The sequence below is a fragment of the Eubalaena glacialis genome, chromosome 3 (genome assembly GCF_028564815.1).
Source record: "Eubalaena glacialis isolate mEubGla1 chromosome 3, mEubGla1.1.hap2.+ XY, whole genome shotgun sequence".
In the NCBI taxonomy this organism is placed as follows: domain Eukaryota; kingdom Metazoa; phylum Chordata; class Mammalia; order Artiodactyla; family Balaenidae; genus Eubalaena; species Eubalaena glacialis.
In genome coordinates, this window is record NC_083718.1 from 161,598,926 (window position 1) to 161,620,589 (window position 21,664).

The 21,664-nt window shown below is 40.7% G+C and overlaps 1 long non-coding RNA gene across 2 annotated transcripts in view; it reads right to left on the minus strand.

Moving 5' to 3' along the window:
- Nucleotides 1-21,664, minus strand: part of LOC133088684 (uncharacterized) — an 85,158-nt gene that overhangs the window by 18,361 nt on the left and 45,133 nt on the right. For both annotated transcript variants that reach the window (XR_009700538.1, XR_009700539.1), the window contains exon 2: nt 4,539-4,730. This is a non-coding gene — a long non-coding RNA (uncharacterized LOC133088684). The remainder of the gene's footprint in view (nt 1-4,538; nt 4,731-21,664) is intronic.

A 21,664-nucleotide genomic window follows, 5' to 3' on the forward strand; every position in this document is an offset into this window, starting at 1 on the left:
AGAAAATGAATATATGCCAATAAAACAAAACAAAAATGAAGGCACAGAAATATTAGTATCAGATTAATTAGAATTTAAAATAAAAGCACTCACAAAAGGTATAATCTACCAAGAAGGTATGACAATCAAGTAAATTTTGTACTAAATAACTGAGAATCAAAATATAAAAAGAAAAAATTCAAAACTACAAAGAGAAATTGTCAAACTTGTAATGATACTTGATTTTTACATGCCTCTTCAAAAATTGATAGATCAAGTAAAAATAAGTGAAGCTATAAGAGAATCTGAATAATGTAATTTAAATTTTGACTTGAGAGTTATATAAGAAAATTTACTGAACTGAGAATACACATTTACACATTCATTTTTTGGTACATTTTTTATGGTACATTTACAAAAATTGACCATTCATTAAAATTGGCTTAGAAGCAAAATCTTAATTCCAAAAAGTGGAAATCATTTGGGCTACATTTTCTGACTACAATGTCAAAAAAACAAGAAGCAAAGACAAAAGGGTAGCAAAACAATATAACAATAACTCAACAACTTGGAAATTTTAAAACACTGTTATATATAACTCCTGGATTAAAGAGAAACTCAAAATTGAAATGACTGATTTGTTATAAGTTAATGACACTGAGAGCATCATATAGTGAAATGAATTCTCAAGGCCAATGCAGTATTTATAGAAAAATGTATAGCCTTGAAAACGTTTATTGGAAAACAGGAAAGAGAACTGAATCCAAGCAGCTGGGAAACGGAAAACTAGGGGAAAAAAATAAAACCTCTATGGAAATAAGGAATTAATAGAGATAAAAGCAGAAATTAATGAAATGAGAAACAAATGTAGACTTGGTAAATAAAGCCAAATGCTGTGTCTTTCATTTATTTATTCCCTTAATGGCTCAAGAAGAGGTAAAAATGCTAATATTCATGGATGAAATCAGATCATCAAAGATATACTTCTAAAAATGGCATCAGGCCCAGAATGGATTTAACAATGAGTTATATCAAACCTTCAAGGAACAAATAACTTCTGTTATTTAAATGATTATAAAGCATAAAACAAAGATGGAAAACTTCCCGATCCATTTTGTTGAGCTAGCACAACAAATAGAGTAGGCATCTGTTGTTTTTGCTCCTCAGAGTTCATTCATCCTTCTAATAACCACATCCTGATTTTCCTCAGAGGGAGCCCTCTCCACTCTACTCTAAATCCATGTATTTCCAGGGAAGATGACATCATCCCTAATTCCAGGGTTGGGCCCACAAGCCATCAAGCTTTGCTTTTCCCTAACTGCTGTGAACGACTCGGGGATGGCCATGTGACTCAGTCAGGGACAAGGAAACAACAAGAGATTTTTTCAGTGACTTCTGGGAAGAGGTTGTGTTTGGCACTAAGGCTATAGATCCTGGAGTGGACATATGCCTGCGATGTGGACCCTGAGATTAAAGTTGAGGCAAAGAGAAAGCAGAACCAAGAGATGGAGAGAAAAGGAGCATTGATTATAGCATTTAAGCCCTGAATGCAGCTGTGTCTTCAGGTACACCCTCCCCCTGTACCCTTCAGCTCTCTGAACCAATGTTTCAATCAGCTAGAGTTGAATTTTCTATCATTTTTAGCTGAACTCACTAACCGTGACATACCAAAGCTGAATGAAGACAACACACACAGAAAGTATAGCCCAATCACAATTACATAGATGTAAAACCCATACATTAAATGGTAGCAAATTTAATCTAGCTATATATTAAAGACCAATATATTATAAGAGCAATAAATCATGACCAAATAAGATTTACCCCAAGAATCAAGCATAGATTTTAACATTGTAAACTAAACTTTAGATTTTAATTCACTATAGTGGTACATTAAAGAAAGAAAATTAATGATCATCTTCATAAGATAATAAAAATTTGTAGTAAGCTGCCTTAACCAGATAAAGAATCCTGCAATGGTCAGTTTTATGGGTCTGATTGGCTAGGCTATGGTCCCCAGTTATTTCCAATACTAATCTAGGTGTTGCTGTGAAGGTATTTTGTAGGATGACTAAAGACCATAATCAAGTGACTTTAAGGGAGATTGTCCTAGATAATCTGGGTGGGACTGATTCAACCACTTGAAAGGCTTTAAGGGCAGAACTGAGACTTTCCAGAAGAAATTCCACCTGTTCACTACAACTTTTGCTCATGTCCGACAGTTCCAGCCTGCCCTTCCTGACAGCCTGCCCTATAGATTTTGGCCTTGCCTAGCCAGCTCCCACAATCACATAAACCAATTCCTTGCAATAAATTTCTTAATATTTATATGCCTCTTAGTAGTTCTGTTTCTCTGGTAGAACCCTGTCTGATACAGGTTTCTAACTGAAGCAAACATCATACATATCTGTGGACCACAAGAAATATTCCTTCTCAAGGAGGGACAAAACAAGGTGCCCACTATGCCCAACATTTTAAAAGGATGATCAGAGAAGGTCTTACTGGGAAGATGTTGTATGCAGAACAATGCCCCTTCCCCTTAAAGATATCCATGTCCTAACGCCAGAACCTGTGAATATGTTACGTTACATGGCAAAAGGGACTTTGCTGGTATGATTATGCTAAGGGTCTTGAGAGAGGTGATGATTCTGGATTATCCAAGGGGGTCCGATGTAATCACAAGGTTGCTTATAAGGGAAAAGAAAGAGGCAGGAGATTCAGAGTCAGAGAAGGAGAAGTGAGTGATGGAACCATGAGCCACAGAATGTGGATGGCCTCTGGAAACTGTAAAAGCCCAGAAAATGAATTCTCCCCTAGAGTCTTCAGAAGGAATGCAGCCCTGCCAACCTGTTTCAGACTTTTGACCTCCAGAATACTAAGTTAATAAATCTGTGTTGTTTTAAGCCACTAAGTTTGTGGTCATTTGTTACAACCACAATAGGAAACTAATACGGAAGGTAATATTTGAACAAAGACCTGAGGGAAGAGAGGAGGTAAAACAAGCATGTATCTGGGAGAATTGAGTTGCAGTTAGAGGGAAAGCAAGAGCAGAGGCCCTGTGGTGGGAATGCTAGAGGAAATTCAAAAAAACAGGCTGCTCTGGGCAGCAGAAGCCACAGGGAGGGGGCCAGGAGACAGGGTCAGTGAGGAGTTGAGTTAGCGAGGATGGGACATTGGATTGTAAGGACTTCAGCTTTTACTCTGATTGACACGTAGAACCTCTTGAGCGCCTAGATCAGAGGGGTCCACAATTCAACTTACACTTTAAAATGACCACTCTGTCTGCTATGGGTGACCAGGAATGTGGTCAAGGTGACCAGCTTTATCATAAAGCTAGTGAGCTCAAACTTCAGAACTCTACACTTTATGCACGGGCCCCTTCCAAGACCCCAGCAATGCATCACATGGTCATATGCTTTGTAAATTTACAAAAGTGAGATATTGTAACCACAATGGTGGTGAAGACCACTTGATCTCTTTCTTGATTTTTCTACCATATCAATTCTCAGTGCTAGAATGGCCACGGGAATTTTGGGGAGCCAGCTAGGGAAAATTGAGTTGGGAATACCTTTAGTTTGAGTTTAGTGGAATATGTTTGTGTGTTTCACAGTTCTTTCCATGTTACTGGGAGTTATTGCCAGCTGTCCTGGAGTGAGAATGGCTTCTAGGAATCAGATTACCACCCACTGTGTTGACTTACCAGGATTGTGACGTGAGAGCTTTAACTGAGTGTTGTCAGCTCACAGAATTTTTAAAAATTAGTTACTGCACAAGAAAATTTGAGAGACCCAGAAATATTAGAGTTCATATATAAAAGACACTTGGTAGAGCTTTCTCTAATTTGACAATTCTAAAACATTACTCTGTTTTACCAAAAACAAGTTATGAAAAGTGGAGGAAGCTTTTCTAAACTATCGATAATAATTTAAAAAAATAATTAACTGTAGTAGAGAAGACTTCTGCAGTCTTTCTATGAAAAAATCTTGTCATATGAAAAGATATGACGAAGAATATGAAGCCAAAACATATAGGGGAAAAAGTAATATAGAGGTATGCCAGGCAATTAATTAATAAAAAAGATTGTGTTATTTTTTCTGAATTATGTCAGATGTTTGTGGTATTTATCTGCCTTTTAAAAGTTTGTAATTTGATGTGATTTTTTCATTTCAATAAAGATTTACTTTCATTCCTCATTTAGAGTTTTTCATCTTTTAATTTTCTTCTTAATGAAGACCCCTCAAATTACATATGCCTTAGGCCCCACAGGACCTGGATCTGCCCTGGGGGTGAGTAGGCCAAGGGGGTGGGGCTGTGCTAGTCCTTGGCATCTTTGTCTCAGATCCTTTTCTCCCCTCCGCCCTGCTATGCTCTGCAGGGAGTGACCCTGCAGACTGTCTCCAAGGATCCTGAGTCAGCTGCCTTGTGGCAGGATCCAGCCTAGGAGAGGTCTGGTGGGAGATGAGTGGGCTGGAAGAAGGGAGAAACCAAGTCTTCCTCCCGCCTTTGGAAGCATCACTAGCCTCTGCTCTGTACCTCTACCACCTGACAAACAAGCCTACCTTGGTTGCAGCTTCTTTCAAGGTAACTCTTGTCCCTGGATGTGGATACCACCATTTCCTGTCGTTCCTAACAGTCTGCAGGTGATCACAGCTTCCTGCTGTTGACAGCCTCAGGGCTGCCTCCCAATGCTTTATTTGCCTTCTCAGCTCTTTCTTCATAGAGTGGTTTCTGTTGTCCTGAGTGGATCCTGCCTTAAAGAAGAAGGTAAGGACAGAAACAAGGAAACTTGTTAGCGGGGCTAATGGAATCATCCAGTTGAGAAATGAAAGTGGCTTGCTCCAAAGTAATAGCTTTGGAGGTGATGAAAAATGATAGAGACAAATGATTTGCTCATAGATGGAATGGTGAAGTAAGAAGAAGAGAGGAGTCGAAGGTTACTGTGAGGTCTTGGACCTTAGCACCCAGAAGAACAGGCTTATCATTTCATGAGAAGGTGCAGACTGAGGGGATGGGAGGAGACAAGGAGTTTGGGGGATGTGTTAAGTTTGAGGTGCCCATTAAACATCCAAGTGAATATATCAAGTTGGCATTTAGAGGCCTCTCAGGAAAGAGATCCAACATGCAGGTATAAATTTGGAAGTCATCAATGTATAGATAGAAAAAGCTGGAACCCCATCAGTGGACACCAATGGAGTGAGTGTAGATACAGAAGAGAAGAGGTCCATGAACTAACCCAGGAGCACATCAGTGTTTAGAGGGAGATGAGGAGGGACCATCAAAGGAGTCTGAGATGAGTGTCTGGAGAGGTCAGAGAACTGGAAGAGTGATGTCCTGGAAGTGAGGTGAAGAAATTTTGCCTACAGGTCAAGTACAATGAGGTCTGAGACTGACCATTGCATTTTGCAATGTGGTGTCACTGGTGACCCTAACAAGAGCAATTGCAGGAGAATATTGGGCTTAAAAACTTGGAGATCATAAACAATTTTTTTTTAGTTTTGCTAGAAGTGAAGGAGATAAATTGTGTAAGTTGGAAATAAAAGTGGGGTCAAGAGAGGAATACAAATACATATACATATATATACACACACACATATGCCCACACACCCTCACACATGTACGCATGAGCAATATGTAATAACTTTTTGTTAAATTATAGCATACATTAAAAGTGGTGTACAAATCATGAGTGTAAAACTCAGTGGATAGTCACAAGTTTATTTATCCATAGATTAGGAAAGAGAACACTGCCAGCACCCCGAAGGCACCTCATGCCCTGTCATTACTCACTCCTTCCTCTCCAAGGTAACCACTATTCTAACCATAAATTTGTTCTGCTGTTTTTGAAATTTATATACTAGAATCACATAGTATGGCTTCCTTCACTCAACATTGTTTGCAAGACGTTGAGTGTAGCAACAGTCGATTCATTGTCATTGACATAGAGTATGCCCTGTATGACTATTCCACAATTTCTGTATCTATTCTATTCTTGATGGGTGGGCATTTGGATTGTTTAATGTTACTATGAACATGCTTGAGCATGTCTTTTGGTGCACGAGTGTAAGCATTTCTGTTTGGTATATACAGTAGGTGTGAAATTGCTGGATCATAGGGTAAGTGTATGCTCAGCTTTAGTAGATATTGCCAAGTAGTTTTCCAAAGTGGCTGTACCAATTTGCATTCCCACCAGCAGGGCAACCCAGTTGTCCCATATCCTTGTCAATACCTAGTACTGTCATAGGTCTTTTATTTTTTAATGTTTATTTATTTTCTTATTAGTCATCCATTTTATACACATCAGTGTATACATGTCAATCCCAATCGCCCAATTCATCACACCACCACGCCCACCCCCCGTCACTTTCCCCCCTTGGTGTCCATACGTTTGTTCTCTACATCTGTGTCTCAATTTCTGCCCTGCAAACCGGTTCATCTGTACCATTTTCTAGGTTCCACATATATGCGTTAATATATGATATTTGTTTTTCTCTTTCTGACTTACTTCACTCTGTATGACAGACTCTAACTCCATCCACCTCACTACAAATAACACCATTTCGTTTCTTTTTATGGCTGAGTAATATTCCATTGTATATATGTGTCACATCTTCTTTTTTTTTTTTTTTTATTAAATCAGGAATTGCAATTTTTTTAAAATTTTATTTATTTATTTATTTATTTATTTATTTATGGCTGTGTTGGGTCTTCGTTTCTGTGCCAGGGCTTTCTCTAGTTGTGGCAAGTGGGAGCCACTCTTCATCGCAGTGCGCGGGCCTCTCACTGTCGCGGCCTCTCTTGTTGTGGAACACAGGCTCCAGACGCACAGGCTCAGTAATTGCGGCTCACGGGCCTAGCTGCTCTGCGGCATGTGGGATCTTCCCAGACCAGGGCTCGAACCCGTGTCCCCTGCATTGGCAGGCAGATTCTCAACCACTGCGCCACCAGGGAAGCCCTGTGCCACATCTTCTTTATCCATTCATCCGAGGATGGACATTTAGGTTGCTTCCATGTCCTGGCTAATGTAAATAGAGCTGCAATGAACATTTTGGCACATGACTCTTTTTGAATTATGGTGTTCTCAAGGTATATGCCCAGTAGTGGGATTGCTGGGTCGTATGGTAGTTCTATTTTTAGTTTTTTAAGGAACCTCCATACTGTTCTCCATAGTGGTTGTATCAATTTACATTCCCACCAACAGTGCAAGAGTGTTCCCTTTTCTCCACACCCTCTCCAGCATTTATTGTTTCTAGATTTTTTGATGATGGCCATTCTGACCGGTGTGAGATGATATTGCATTGTAGTTTTGATTTGCATTTCTCTAATGATTAATGATGTTGAGCATTCTTTCATGTGTTTGTTTGCAATCTGTATATCTTCTTTGGAGAAATGTCTGTTTAAGTCTTCTGCCCATTTTTGGATTGGGCTGTTTGTTTTTTTGTTATTGAGCTGCACGAGCTGCTTGTAAATTTTAGAGATTAATCCTTTGTCAGTTGCTTCATTTGCAAATATTTTCTCCCACTCTGAGAGTTGTCTTTTGGTCTTGTTTATGGTTTCCTTTGCTGTGCAAAAGCTTTGAAGTTTCATTAGGTCCCATTTGTTTATTTGTGTTTTTATTTCCATTTCTCTAGGACCTGGGTCAAAAAGGATCTTGCTGTGATTTATGTCATAGAGTGTTCTGCCTATGTTTTCCTCTAAGAGTTTGATAGTGTCTGGCCTTACATTTAGGGCTTTAATCCATTTTGAGTTTATTTTTGTGTATGGTGTTAGGGAGTGTTCTAATTTCATACTTTTACATGTACCTGTCCAGTTTTCCCAGCACCACTTATTGAAGAGGCTGTCTTTCCTCCACTGTATATGCTTGCCTCCTTTATCAAAGATAAGGTGACCATATGTGCGTGGGTTTATCTCTGGGCTTTCTATCCTGTTCCATTGATCTATGTTTCTGTTTTTGTGCCAGTACCATACTGTCTTGATTACTGTAGCTTTGTAGTATAGTCTGAAGTCAGGGAGCCTGATTCCTCCAGCTCCATTTTTCGTTCTCAAGATTGCTTTGGCTATTCGGGATCTTTTGTGTTTCCATACAAATTGTGAAATTTTTTGTTCTAGTTCTGTGAAAAATGCCAGTGGTAGTTTGATAGGGATTGCATTGAATCTGTAGATTGCTTTGGGTAGTATAGTCATTTTCACAATGTTGATTCTTCCAATCCAAGAACATGGTATATCTCTCCATCTATTTGTATCATCTTTAATTTCTTTCATCAGTGTCTTATAATTTTCTGCATACAGGTCTTTTGTCTCCTTAGGTAGGTTTATTCCTAGATATTTTATTCTTTTTGTTGCAATGGTAAATGGGAGTGTTTTCTTAATTTCACTTTCAGATTTTTCATCATTAGTGTATAGAAATGCAAGAGATTTCTGTGCATTAATTTTGTATCCTGCTACTTTACCAAATTCATTGATTAGCTCTAGTAGTTTTCTGGTGGCATCTTCAGGATTCTCTATGTATAGTATCATGGCATCTGCAAACAGTGACAGTTTTACTTCTTCTTTTCCAATTTGTATTCCTTTTATTTCTTTTTCTTCTCTGATTGCCGTGGCTAAGGCTTCCAAAACTATGTTGAATAAGAGTGGTGAGAGTGGACATCCTTGTCCTGTTCCTGATCTTAGAGGAAATGCTTTCAGTTTTTCACCATTGAGAATGATGTTTGCTGTGGGTTTGTTGTATATGGCCTTTATTATGTTGAAGTAGGTTCCCTGCATGCCCACTTTCTGGAGAGTTTTTATCATAAATCGGTATTGAATTTTGTCAAAAGCTTTTTCTGCATCTATTGAGATGATCATATTGTTTTTATTCTTCAATTTGTTAATATGGTGTATCACATTGATTGATTTGCATATATTGAAGAAAGCTTGCATCTCTGGGATAAATCCCACTTGATCATGGTGTATGATCCTTTTAATGTGTTGTTGGATTCTGTTTGCTAGTATTTTGTTGAGGATTTTTGCATCTATATTCATCGGTGATATTGGTCTGTAATTTTCTTTTTTTGTAGTATCTTTGTCTGGTTTGGGGATCAGGGTGATGATGGCCTCCTACAATGAGTTTAGGAGTGTTCCTTCCTCTGCAATTTTTTGGAAGAGTTTGAGAAGGATGGGTGTTAGCTCTTCTCTAAGTGTTTGATAGAATTCACCTGTGAAGCCATCTGGTCCTGGACTTTTGTTTGTTGGAAGATTCTTAATCACAGTTTCAATTTCATTACTTGTGATTGGTCTGTTCATATTTTCTATTTCTCCTGGTTCAGTCTTGGAAGGTTATACCTTTCTAAGAATTTTTCCATTTCTTCCAGGTTGTCCATTTTATTGGCATAGAGTTGCTTGTAGTAGTCTCTTAGGGTGCTTTGTATTTCTGCGGTGTCTGTTGTAACTTCTCCTTTTTCATTTCTAATTTTATTGATTTTGAGTCCTCTGCCTCTTTTTCTTGATGAGTCTGGCTAATGGTTTATCAATTTTGTTTATCTTCTCAAAGAACCAGCTTTTAGTTTTATTGATCTTTGTTATTGTTTTCTTTGTTTCTATTTCATTTATTTCTCCTCTGATCTTTATGATTTCTTTCCTTCTGCTAACTTTGGGTTTTGTTTGTTCTTCTTTCTCTAGTTCCTTTAGGTGTAACATTAGATTGTTTATTTGAGGTTTTTCTTGTTTCTTGAGGTAGACTTGTATAGCTATAAACTTCCCTCTTAGAACTACTTTTGCTGCATCCCATAGGTTTTGGATCATTTTGTTTTCATTGTCATTTGTCTCTAGGTATTTTTTGATTTCCTCTTTGATTTCTTCAGTGATCTCTTGGTTATTTAGTAACGTATTGTTTAGCCTCCATGTGTTTGTGTTTTTTACATTTTTTCCCTGTAACTGATTTCTAATCTCATAGCATTATGGTCAGAAAAGATGCTTGATATGATTTCAATTTTCTTAAATTTACTGAGGCTTGATTTGTGACCCAAGATGTGATCTATCCTGGAGAATGTTCCGTGCGCACTTGAGAAGAAAGTGTAATCTGCTGTTTTTGGATGGAATGTCCTATAAATATCAATTAAATCTATCTGGTCTATTGTGTCATTTAAAGCTTCTGTTTCCTTATTAATTTTCTGTGTGGATGATCTGTCCATTGGTGTAAGTGAGGTGTTAAAAATCCCCCACTATTATTGTGTTACTGTCGATTTCCTCTTTTATTGCTGTTAGCAGTTGCTTTATGTATTGAGGTGCTCCTATGTTGGGTGCATATATATTTATAATTGTTATATCTTCTTCTTGGATTGATCCCTTGATCATTACATAGTGTCCTTCCTTGTCTCTTGTAACATTCTTTATTTTAAAGTCTATTTTATCTGATATAAGTATTGCTACTCCAGCTTTCTTTTGATTCCCATTTGCATGGAATATCTTTTTCCATCCCCTCACTTTCAGTCTGTATGTGTCCCTAGGTCTGAAGTGGGTCTCTTGTAGACAGCATATATATGGGTCTTGTTTTTGTATCCATTCAGCAAGCCTGTGTTTTTTGGTTGGAGCATTTAATCCATTCATGTTTAAGGTAATTATTGATATGTATGTTCCTATTACCATTTTCTCAATTTTGGGGGGTTTGTTTTTGTAGGTCCTTTTCTTCTCTTGTGTTTCCCACTTAGAGAAGTTCCTTTAGCATTTGTTGTAGAACTGGTTTGGTGGTGCTGAATTCTCTTAGCTTTTGTTTGTCTGTAAAGCTTTTGATTTCTCCATTGAATCTGAATGAGATCCTTGCTGGGTAGAGTAATCTTGGTTGTAGGTTCTTCCCTTTCATCACTTTAAGTATATCATGCCACTCCCTTCTGGCTTGTAGAGGTTCTGCTGAGAAATCAGCTGTTAACCTTATGGGAGTTCCCTTGTATGTTATTTGTCATTTTTCCCTTGCTGCTTTCAACAATTTTTCTTTGTCTTTAATTTTTGCCAATTTGATTACTATGTGCCTCGGCGTGTTTCTCCTTGGGTTTATCCTGTATGGGTCTCTGTGTGCTTCCTGGACTTGGGTGGCTATTTCCTTTCCCATGTTAGGGAAGTTTTCGACTATAATCTCTTCAAATATTTTCTCAGGTCCTTTCTCTCTCTCTTCTCCTTCTGGGACCCCTATAATGCGAATGCTGTTGAGTTTAATGTTGTCCCAGAGATCTCTTAGGCTGTCTTCATTTCTTTTCATTCTTTTTTCTTTATTCTGTTCCACAGCAGTGAATTCCACCATTCTGTTTTCCAGGTCACTTATCCGTTCTTCTGCCTCAGTTATTCTGCTATTGATTCCTTCTAGTGTATTTTTCATTTCAGTTATTGTATTGTTCATCTCTGTTTGTTTGTTCTTTAATTCTTCTAGGTCTTTTTAAAACATTTCTTGCATCTTCTCGATCTTTGCCTCCATTCTTTTTCCGAGGTCCTGGATCATCTTCACTATCATTATTCTGAATTATTTTTTTGGAAGATTGCCTATCTCCATTTCATTTAGTTGTTTTTCTGGGGTTTTATCTTGTTCCTTCATCTGGTACATAGCCCTCTGCCTTTTCATCTTGTCTATCTTTCTGTGAATGTGGTTTTGGTTCCACAGGCTGCAGGATTGTAGTTCTTCTTGCTTCTGCTGTCTGCCCTCTCATAGGTCTTTTCAATTTTAGCCATTTTTATGTGTGTGTCATGGTGCCCCACCAATGTTTTAATTTTCTTTCTCTTGATGACTAATATGACTGAGCACATTTCTATACATTTAATGGTTATTTGGATACTTTCTTTTATGTTCAAGTCTTCTGAGGAGAAATGAGGTGTTAAATGGGATAGTAGGAGAATGAATGGATTAGGACATTCACTTTTACCTGCAACACCAACAGTCCACTTGAGCTTAGTGGCCATGAATTTAAAATGAGACTGGCCAGCATGTCCTATGTTTTTCTCCAGACTCATCCGTTGCACAGGGGAAAGAGGGAGCATATGCAGAACTGGAGTTAGTCAGGGTTGAGAGTTGCCCTAATGAAGGACAAGGGAGTTGAGAGAGTTATGATGATGAACCATAGGCTCTAAGCTGAGTAGGGTGGAAAGTAAGGACAATGAAAATATAGACGGGCAATAGATTGTAGGTCCTGGTGAGCTGAAGAATTGTTAGAGTAGAAGAACATGAAGAATGAGCTGGAAAAGTTCCAAATGGTGATCAGAAAGGTTAATGGCTTCAGCTGGGCTATGGAGATGTCAGAGTTGTTGATCATGATCAGGTGTATGGCATGACCACAGCCATGAGTGGATGAGGTAGGTTGAGGACCAGATCATAGTAGAAACCAAGGAACTGAGAGACCAATGTATTGGAAAAATGATTTATTTGAATGTTGAAGTCACCAAGTTGGGGAGAAGTTATTAGAATTTACTGGTAGAAAGTATTAGCAGAGGAATAAACATATAGCGCAGAAGGGCCTGATTAGAGTTGAGAAACAGAACTGTTTGTACATATGAATTTACTATTTAAGTCAGATGATATTTCAAATTAGTGCAGAAAAGATGGGTTATGCTAAACAGTATTGGGTCAACTGTCTATCCACTGGGGAAAAAATAAAAATTTACCCTTGCCTACAAGAGTAACTTTTAAATGGATTAAAAGACTGAACATTAAAAACTATATAACCACGAGAAGAAAATAAAGGAGAGTATTCTTATAAAATTGGGATGGAGAGGGCTTTTCTAAGTAATACATGAGATCCCAAACAATGGTAATAATTAATATTTATTTCATGGTCTCCTATGATGGTTACCATTCTAAGAACCTTTAATGTGTATTAATTCATTTAATCCTTACAGCAACCCCGTGCAGTAGGTACCCTTAGCCTCATTTTATATATGAAAACTAAGGTACAGAAAGTTTAGGTAACTTACCTAAGTCACACAGCTAAGATAACTCCAGAACAGAATATAAATAATTGACATATAAAACTTATATATGACCAAAAAAGTAAATAAAATTTAAAGAAAAAGGACAACTGGGAGAAAATATATTACTAATTATATAACTTTCTTTTTTAAACAGCTTTATTGAGGTATGATTGACATACAATAAACTGCACATATTTAAAGTGTACAATTTGACGAGTTTTGACATAAGTATACACCTGTGAAACCATCACCACAATCAAGAATGAACATATCCATCACCCTCAAAAGTTATTTATAACTTTCAAAACTGTTTATTTCCACATCATACATACACAAGGAGTTCCTACAAATCAATGGGACAAAAACATACAATCCCATAAAAATGGGCAAAGGACGAAACCAGGAATTCACAGTACAAGACATACAAATAGCTAATGATTATATGAAAATATGCACAGCCTCAGTAATGATGCAGGAAATGTAAGTTTAAGTGATGAGATACCATGTTAACCTGTGTCAACAGAAATAATCGATTAACAATCAATAATAAAACTAGAAAAGAGTTTTATTTGAGCTAAACTAGGACTATAGTCTGGAAGCCAGCTTCCCAAATTACTCTGTGAAACTGCTCCGGAGAAGCATGGTTTTCAGCACAGTTTTATATCTTGTCAGAACAAAGAACATTAAACAAATCAGGGATACACTCCTTCAAGGTTTCAAAAAAAAGGACCAGCACACACACAGTGAGTCACTATGGCCTTGGCACCTGGGAAAGGAGGCTTGTCATCAAAGGAATACCAGTATTGGCGTCCCAGGAAGGGAGACATCTAATCTTTATTTTTAACATGGACATTCTTTACTTCTGGTCAATGTGCTCTTTAATGGTTAAAGCAGATGTATAATGCAAGTTAAAGCAGATATATAAAGCAGATAGGCCACAAACACGCTGTTTTAGTTAGCATAAAATTCAAGTTAAGTCATATATAAGCCAGAATGACTTCCCCATACCTCTATATGTGAAAATTTTTTATCACCTTACTGGTGAAAATTGGCAAGGTTGATGCTATTCAGAGTTGTTGAGGGTGTGGACACATGGGCTCACTCACAGACTGTGGTGACAATAGGTGTTTGTATGCATCCTTTTGGAACAGGGTAGATATTCTCTACATCTAAAATGCACACAACTTCTTTCCTAACAGCTCAAATTTCTAGGAATCCATCCTTCAGTAATACATATATGTACCACTGTATAATGCAGCACTTTAAATATGAAAACACTGAAACATGGGGAGGGAAAATCCTGAAAAGACCATTAATGATTAAATAATGTTTAAAATGGTATAACCATACTGTGGAATATTATATAGCTACTAAAAAGAATAAATGAGATTTATAGGTACCAATGGGAAAAAAAGCAGAACCTTATTTTTATTTTTAAAAACTCTGTGTATATGGAAGACTTCCATCTTTTAGTCTATGTACTTTTGAATTATATCATTTCTTAACAAGTAGTTTAAAAATACATGAAAATGAAAAAAGGAGTGCATGCCTTTGAAAAAACAAGCTTGTACAATACAGAACTACAGAAGATGTGACATCCTCCCAACATTTATTAATTCTTGAAACAAACTAAGTGCTAATTATGCACCAAAGGAACAAAACATTGTCCCTGTCCTCATAGAGTGTACCTTCTATTAAAGAAGGAAGAGCGAGTACATCATCTGCAGGTAAAAATGATGCTTGATTTAGATGGGAGAGGGAGAAAAGGCCTCTTTGGGAAAGTGAGATTTAGCTGGAAGCCGCAAGGATAAACAAGAGTTATCCAGGCAATGAGTAGGGAAAAGAGTGTTCATGAAAAAGCATGGAAGTGGAGGATATGACTGGGGTGGAGTGCACAGGTGACTGGAAACCAGAAACAGGCTCAGGGAAGGGCTTGGGGACTGATTGGACATGAGGGGACATGCAGGAGAAAGAAGAGTCTCTGCATTTTCAAACTGCTAGCCTCAGGACTGCATGATTTATGTTCAGGAAAATTCACACTTTTTAGGTTGGCAGTTTGATGAATTTTGACAAATGTGTACAGTTGTGTAACCATCACCACAATCAAGTCTTAGAATACTTCCACCACCCAACAAAGTTCCCTGGTGTCCCCTTGTACTCACCCCTTTTTCCCACCGCCAGCCCCTGGCAGCCACTGATCTGCTTTCTGTCACAATAGTTTTGCCTTTTCCAGATTATCACAGTGGAATCATAGAGTATGTAGCCTCTCTGGCTGGTTTCTTTTACTCAGCATAGTGCTTTTGAGATTCATCCATCAAATTGTGCGTATAAGTAGTTCACTGTCTTATCACATCTGTTGTACAGATGTACCACAATTAGTTTATTCAGTCACTCACTGATGGACACCTGGATTTGGGGTTTTTTCCCCTGGTTTCAGGCCATTATGAATAAAGCTTCTGAGAAAATTCATGCACAGGTCTTTGTGTGGATATACCTTTTCATTTCTCCAGGGTAAATACCTGAAAGTAAAATGGCTGGATTCATAGCAACATCTTAACTTCATAAAAAAACTACCAAACTGTTTTCCAAACCGTACCATTTTGCTTTCCCACCACCAATGTGTGTGAATTCCAGTTGGTCTTATTCTTGCAAGTACTTCATATTAACAGGTTTTTAAAAATGTATATATATATTATTATTACCTAAGCCATTCTAATAGGTGTGTGGTAATATCTCATTGTGGTTTTATTGTGCATTTCTCTAATGATTGATGCTGCTCAGCATATTTCCATAGGCTGATATACCATCTATATCTCTTCTTTGGCAAGTGAGCCTCAAAACTTTTAATTCACATTTAATTGTTTGCAAAAGTCCAAAATATTAAATAACAAATAAATATGAAATACTAAAGTTAGGGGCCAGGAGTCCTAGTTGCTTAGTTTCCCTCACTATTGCCCTCCTTGTCCCCCCTCCAAAGCCCTGACTTTTGAGAGTACTCCACGTTGCAATGTTCCAATCCGGACCAGGATCTTGCTAGCTAGTCTTCAAAGATGGCTCCCCAACAAGCCACTCCCCCCAGTATCCGGGCCCTTGTGTATGCCCCTCCCACACCCAATCTGGGCTGGCCCTGTAACCAGTTAAATGAAATAAAAGTGCCGCTTCCTGACTTCTGTGGCTGGGTCAGAAGAAGCCATAAGCTCCGGCCTTGGTCCTTTAGAATGTTCACTCTGGGAGGAGCCAGCTGCCATGTAAAAAATCTAACTATGCCAAGACCACTCCGCTATGAGAAAGCCCAAGATAGCCATGTAGAGAGGCTGCATGGAGGGAGAGATGCCTGTCCATCCCCCAGCTATTCCAGCCATTCCAACCCAAGCACCAGACATGTTGAGTGAAGGAAGCCGTCTTGGATGTCCCATCTAGTCAGGCCTTGGGATGACTCCAGCCCCTCTGTAGTCAGCCCCTCTGACTACAATCCTCCCAGAGTCCACAAGTTAGAGCTACCTATCCGAGTCAACCTTTGGAGCCATGAGATATAATCATAAACTGCTGTTTTAAGTCACTAAGTATTGGCGTAGTTTGTTACACAGCAACAGCTAACTAAAACATGGATGATGCCCAGCTTGGGGTCTGGCTGACTTAGAAAGGCAGTGAGGTCATCCCCGAGTCAGGGAACGAGAAAGCGGGCTGCTGGTTGTTGTCACGTTCCTTCTTTTTCCTTCTACATTCAGACTCTCTGGATGTTGTCTTATATCCCTACACTGTCAGTGCCAGAATCGTGGGTGGCTACAAGAAAACGGAGACTGAGCAAGAAACAGGAACTGGGAAAGTCAGAGCAGATGCCAGGCCCAGGAATGAGCCCAACTGCAACAAAATAATAAGAACAGTAATTCCTTACATGTTCACAGTCCTTTACGGTTTCTAAAGCACCCTAAAATGTGCTATTTATTTGACCTTCATGCCAGCTAGGTGAGGGGGCATTATTACTCCCATTTAACTGGAAGAGGCTCAGGAAGCTTAAGTGTGGTAGAGAGCACAGCCTTGGTACATCTCATGCGGGAGCCCTTGTTGGGATGAGAAAGAGAACTAGGACTAAATCAGAACTGGTTTGGGATGGGGACTGGGGGCAATAAGTTATTTAAGAAGTTGGTAAAGGCAAAGTCAAGGCTTAATTATTTACTGAGCACCTACTGGCACTAGACTAAGTTCTTGACACACCTCATCTTATTTACTCTTTCTAATTACCCCATGAGGTAGATACAATTTCCCTCCTCATTTTGCGCAGGTCTCTGGCACCACTGTTCAGAGCTGTAACCCCCAACACTTACCACTCCAACCCGTCTTGTCTCTATAATGTCATTAACAATTCTCTGGACACTGATTCCATGGCTAGAATCTTGTGCCTGGATGATGAGCACAGGGTCCTGGCTGGCCTCCTTACCCCTCCTGTGTACACTGGTATCCTCTCTGCCCTTGGGCTCATGCTGGTCATGCTGTTTCTGTGCTCAGAAACCATCAGGGGCTTCCAGTAGACCAGGCTCCTCATCAGTGCCCCACCCACCCACCCTGCCCATAGTTTAGGACAATACCTAGTTGGAGGGATTCATTTGTTCATACATTCAACAAATATTTATCAATTGCCCACTGTGTGCCAAGCACTGTGCTGGGGAGGAGAGCATAGTGTATAATAAGATAGACAACTTCCTGGACCACAAGGAGCCTGCAGTCTAGAAGTGTATATGGACAAGTTCCCTAAGGGCACCAAAGAGATTTGTAGAGAGCTATGGGAATATACAGAAGAGGGAATGACCTAACCTAAGAGTAAGGTGAAGGAGGTAGGGGGATGAAAGGGGAAAAGTTGAGGGACAGCAGCATGTGCAAAGGCCCTGAGGCAGAAAGGAGCACTGTAAATGCAAAAAGAGGACAGGAATTCCAGATGATGCTTAAAAGGCAGAGACTAGATCATGTAGGGCTTTGCAGGCCTTATGAGGAATTTTGGTTTTGAAGCGGGCATGGGACGCGCTGGAGCAGAAACGGTGATGAGGAGTTTTTGATTAGTAGCTTGACCTGTCTGCTGATTCCACTTGGATACAAGGCATCTTCTGAAATAACCAGTTCCTAGATTTGGCCTCTCATGTGGAACTTTTGCCTTGACAACTTACTTGCAGCTCTCTCTGGCACCTATTATCCTCTGGAACTGGTGGAGGCCTGATGCAACCGAGATAATTGGTTGCCTACCCAACACCCAGCCCATTGTTCCTAACAGAAGTCTTCTTGTGTTCAAGGAATCCTCCTTCCTATATGGGGCCTGTGCTTCAGAGCAGCTGGCCCCAGCCCCAGGGGAGGATCCTGGCTGCCATTAATCAGTATTGGCAATCCCGCTCCCCTGCTAGTGGTTGGCTTAGGCACAGGCATGTAAGGAGGAGTCTGATGGGAAAGGCTTCTCATTCAGAGACACCCAGGAGGAGCATGTCTCTTCTTCCACTGGACATTGTGGTGTCTGGATGAAGTGCCTGGATCTGGGGCAGCCCTTTTGTGACTACGAGGGGAGCCATCCTGAGGACAAAATCAACACACTCAGGGTAGCAGCAAAAGATAGAAAGAACTTGGGTCCTTGATGACATCATTGAGCCACTGTATAGGAGCTCATCCTCCCTCTCTGGAGGGAGTTCCTGTTATGTGAGATAATGTATTTTCTTATCATTGCTGAGTTTGAGGTGTTCTGTTACTAGTATCCAAAAGCATGCTGTACCTCGGGTCCCAGGCTCCCCTGCCTGTGTCTCTGAGGCTGACCTCTGTCCATATGCACCTGTGCAGCTCTCCTCTTACCTAGTAGGACACCCACTTTGTTGGCAATCTGGTTATGGCACTGTAGCCTTCTTTCCCTCTAGCCCCCAGGAAGCCAGTTTTAGACCTTATACCATGTCTTAGACCTTGGATCCCTCAAATATAACTTGTACCCTTTTGCATTGCATCCATATCTTTATAACTGAAGGTAAACAGGCTCTTCCTACATCCTGGGTGTTCTCTAGCTAAGCTGCCCTTTGTCTGGTCCCCTGGCCTATTTCAGCAAAAGATGAGGCAGAAGCTGTTACACATGTTGAGACTGGCAAGGCTGTAATCCGGAAACTGTGTCCAGGTCAAAGTTTAGGACCGTGAGGAAGGGGAATGAAAGATGGTGGCTTAGGACCAAGAGCACAGGTGGCAGGTCATGGAGGAAGCAAGAGCTCAGAGGCCTGTTTGGATAAAAAACAGTGCAAGGTATGGAGGCAGGTCTGCCAGCTTGAAAGAGTTGGGCAGGGCTGGGCACCCCCTTTAGATACCTAGCATGCCCCTCCCCATCCCATCACTCCTCACCCAGTGTCTTGTGTAGATTTCAAAGTTCCCCTGCAGTAAACTACCTGGACTCTCCCTAGTTATGGTGGTTCAGACTTTGACTCCAAGTCAACTCAACATCCCTACTCTTGCACTGGGTGCTGGAAATACCATGATGAATAAACGACAGCTCCTGCTTTCCAGGAGCTCATTGTCATCAAAATGGTCTGCAGTCCCTGCCCCTAGTCTTGCAGAATCTGTCCCTATCCCCCATCCCCAAAGCCAGAACAGCATCCTCTTCTGTATGCATTCTCTTTTCCTTATGATTTCACTCAATATTCACCTCTGCCAGGATGTTTTCCCTCACTCTCACCATTGGGCACATTTTATGCCATTCCAGCAACCCTTGGAAATTTCTTATTGAACTCTGTCCCGCTGGGATTAACACAGTATGTGTCCTTTCAGCCTTGAGAGGTACGGGGATGTGTGTGTGTGTGCGTGTGTGTGTGTGTGTATGTGTGTGTCTGTGTGTGTGTCTGTGTTTTCACCTCATTCTAGCCAAAAGCCACGTCTGCCAATACGTGGTCACCTGAACAAATTTGGAAGGCCTCCAGCCTGAGCCAAGGCCCTCCTGCCCTTTACTCTCCCCTGAGCCCCAGTCCTGCTTTTCTAGAGGTTTCTCCCTGATGTTCTGCCAAGACCTCAGACTCATCACACCCAAAGCCATCCTTCCCAACCTGCTTTCCTATTTCCCCATTCTGGGCGTGTAACCACATCAGCCACCCAGGAACCCAGACTCAAGACCCCTGATTTGTTCCCCAGCAGCACATGCAAGCTGTCCTACAGCCACACACAAAACTCACAGACCCCATAGCTCCACGAGAGCTGCCCCCTGTGAACAGCTGCTCAGTCACATCACACAAAACACACTCCTATAAAACTCACGCAAAATTCAGAGGCGTGGTCAGTCACACAAAAATGAAATCAGAACACACAGAGAGTTATGCAGAAGCTCAAGCCCTCCTGCAAAGTGACATCAAGTCACGTGTAATGATAAAGACATGCACACGCTACACAGACATGGTCCTGGGTGACAAGCTCTTCACCGGGAGCATTCCAGAGAAATGAAACATCGTAAAGTCCAACCATCTTGAACCCAGACTGAACCCATCAATCCAGCTAGGGAAGGAGGGCAGGCGTTGCCTTTCCCCTGTGCCTGACAGCCTCGTGATTTGTGCCTGCTCCATGGGTCCTGGTGTCATTATTCACCCTCAGTGCCCACAATGTGACTGCCTAGCCTGGCATGTTGCCTGATACACTCCAGGCCTGCCTGTGCCTGTCCTCCTGGCCCCAGAGCCAAGTTGCATCCATGAGATGTGGGGAGTGGAGGTCACAGAAGGACTCAGTCTCCCAGGAAAGAGGATCACAAGGTGTTTCTATCACCCCTATGTCTTCCAGGATCCCCTATGCTGAGCACTTGGCCAGGGGCTCTAGGATAAATGCCTCTCTGCTCCCGGACCACAGTCAAATCCAAGCTGCCTTAAACAAATTGGCAAAGAGGGTCCCAGCAGCCTGAACCTGGGGTATAGGCACCGGTGGTTAGAATCCAGGCTTCTTGCTACACAGGCAACCTGGAAGCTACTGCTCCCATCACCTGCCTTCCCGTTCCCCCACTCCCAGACACACACACACACACACACACACAGACTGCCCCAGCTATGGGTCTGCTTTCCTGAGGATGGGCAGTTCCTAAGCCAGTCCTGGGGCTGATGTTCACTGCCAGGGCAGTGGCAGTGTGGATGAAGAAGACAAGATGAATTACTTACGTATTAATGTGGTAGTGTGGAGGACCTGGGTAGGTGGCTGGAGGTGATGATGAGGCCGAGGGAACCCAGGCTGATAAAGAGCTGAAGTTACAAGACAACTTCTATTAACTTCAAAACAAGAAAGATTTTTTTTCTTAATTGCTGAGAGCTGGGAACAAGGCTGTCTTGCACATGTAGAGCCTTCTGGAAGGAGTTCTTTCTAATAATGCAGGCTCTGGCTCAGTCCCTCTAACATCCTGCCTCTGCCCGTGAGGCGCAAGCAGGACCACAGTTAACTGGATTCCCTAGGGATTAGCTGCTAGCAGATTCTGGGGAATCTTGTCAGAACTGCTCTTTTGACCTATTGACATCCCTTTCTGTCTTGGAACATTATTTACTCTTGTTCCCTCACTGGTCCACATACGGGGAAAGATCGAATAATCAAGTGCTGTTGGGATAGCTGACCAACCATTTGTAAAACAATAGAGCTGGAGTCATCATACTTCACTCTTTACACACAAATAAATTTGAAGGGATAAAAACATAAAGTGTAAAAAGTGAAACAACACAACTACTAAAGCAAAGTGAATGTTTTTATTATTTAAAGGAAAAGTGGCCTCTCTGTGCATGACATAAAATACAAA